This window comes from Galeopterus variegatus, unplaced genomic scaffold, assembly GCF_000696425.1.
Source record: "Galeopterus variegatus unplaced genomic scaffold, G_variegatus-3.0.2 Scaffold115, whole genome shotgun sequence".
NCBI lineage: Eukaryota > Metazoa > Chordata > Mammalia > Dermoptera > Cynocephalidae > Galeopterus > Galeopterus variegatus.
Window position 1 is genome coordinate 806,525 of NW_007726226.1, and position 2,430 is coordinate 808,954.

Genomic DNA, 2,430 nt, shown 5'->3' on the forward strand with positions numbered 1-2,430 from the left:
TTTAAAAAAAAAAAAAAAAAAAAAAAAATCGGCTGGGTCATCCTCACATTATGAGTATGTATTAAAGATATGGGAAGGACCCTAAACTCTAATAAATTATTAGTTTGAAAATAAAATCAAATTACTTAAATAAAGTAAATTAGTTGAAGTAGATTTTAGCCAAGAAAAATGGCTAACATTTATTCACCTTTAATTCTTACCTGAATGTTACTCATTTTATACATGCAAAAATTGAAGTTTAGAGGATTCAAGCAGTTGATAGAGACAGCTGTGAAACTTCACCTCAAACATTAAGATAATTATGGTTTAGTTATTCTTAATAAAAGGAAGGACATTTTTATTCCGCTGTGGAAACATGTAAAAGTATAGTGGAGGCAAAGTGATGGCTTATGAGTTAGAACATTTTATTGTTAATACAATACAAATAGTTGTCTTACCTCAGATAAGTCATTTTATGGAGCTCTACATTAAAACACAAAAATCACCTCTTTTGTCCTGTTATCTTGAAAAAGTGGTTATTGAGCACCTATTTACAAGAAAATGTTAAATGCTGAAAATGCCTTGCAGTTAAGGTATTAGGAAGCAAGCACTTAGTTACCAAATGCTATGCTATAATAGGAAGCAACTTTCTGCAAGGTCTGATACAGTGAGGAGGATGCCTTTTCCTTTTTGAATTAGTCTAGGCCCAGACTTGTCCTACCATAGGTAAAAAAGGAATTATTTTTCCTTTAGGATTTGTAAATATTTGCTGTAAATTGTTGATTTCTGGTAGCCAAGGTCACAAAGACTTTAGGAAGAAAAGTATTTAGGTGTTAGAACCAGATATCTGGTGTACGTTGACTATTTCTAAATCTCTGCCCAGGTTTAGGTGTGTCTGTAGCCATTAGTAACTAATCTCAAGATTTCTTCCCAGCAAAGGTATTCTGAACTTTTTGGGGAACATAAGAAGGAACATTTTAGAAAATCTGAGCATCAAAGACTTATTCTCCAGAAAAACAGACGTATATAAAACATTCGCATCTAGTTTCAGAGGTTCTACCTGACTGACTATCGAACTCTGTCCTTGGGTTCTAAGCACCTTTGCCTTATAGATTTGGCACTGGAATTGTATTGTACTTTGGAATCAAATAGTTTTTAAGATTAACATGTTAACATATATGCTGAAATTATTTGGTAGTGCGATTTCATTTTTGTGTGAAGGAAACTGAGTATGGTAAGTTTAGTTTAAGGGTTGGGTTTTTGATATTCAGCACAGGCAGATTAAACCACAGTTATTTCTAAGTATATGTGAGAAACAAGGTTATTGACCACTGTTTTATATAGAAACTGAGAATTGTAAAGATTTGTGTTCTGTACCAGTGCTTTGCAAACTGTAGGTCTGGACCCATAAAGAAGTTTTGAAATCAATTTAATGGGTCTCACTAGCATCAAAACAAATGAAGTAGACCAGAGTAGGAAAAAAACCCCAACAAAACCCCCATCATTATGTATCACATATATAAGGTTAAGTATTTGGTGAGACTTTTGCTTAAGTGTGTGTATTTTTATATATATATATATATATGTATATGCATGCAAGTATATATACATAAATGTTTTTATTGGGTTGTAGTGTAAAAATAGTTCTTAATGTGGGGTATGATTTTAAAAGTTTAAGAGCCGGCCCATGGCTCACTTGGGAGAGTGTGGTGCTGATGATACCGAGGCCATGGGTTCAGATCCCTATATAGGGATGTCTGGTTAGCTCACTTGGGAGAGCGTGGTGCTGACAACACCAAGTCAAGGGTTAAGATCTCCTTACTGGTCATAAAAAAAAATTAAATAAATAAAAGTTTGAAAGCCACAGCTCTATACCTATCATTTTTGGAGACAGTTTGAGTATTTGAGTTCCTGGTATTTTTGTGTTTTTTGGGGGGTGGAATTTGGGGGTCTTAAAAGAATTGGGACACAATAGTAAAGGAGCAACTTTCTTTGACTTTTTAGTGGTTAACCAATAAAGTTGAGATGAAATTTTACTGATTCAGTATTTTGCGGTAAAGTTGAATTTGGCTTTGTGAAGCTTTTGAAAGCTGTTATAACCAGAGGAAGGTACATGTATGTACATTATAAATTTGTAGTTGCATTTACTGAAAGTGTTGTATATAGTTCAGTGAATGCAAAGTCATGTAACATTTAATATTAAGCTATCTGATCGATCATTCTTTCTGATTCAGGACTGGAAAGGTCTATTTTAAGTAAAGTCAGCTATTCTGGCATTGCTTAGGGCAACCATTCGGAGTATTTATTTCTGTTTTTGCCTAAAATGCAGGAACAAAAGAAATGGGGAGGTCTTTGGGATTTTGGGAGGTGGTGGTCAGTCAGTAAATTTTATTTTGGTTTTGGCAGCTGGCTGGTAACAGGTGTTTTTTTTTTTTTTTTTTTTTTTCCTTT

The 2,430-nt window shown here is 33.7% G+C and overlaps 1 protein-coding gene across 5 annotated transcripts in view; it reads left to right on the plus strand.

The window, feature by feature from the left end:
* The window catches only part of PWWP2A (PWWP domain containing 2A), a 49,491-nt gene that overhangs the window by 29,911 nt on the left and 17,150 nt on the right, over positions 1 to 2,430 (plus strand). The gene's annotated exons all lie outside the window — the stretch shown is intronic.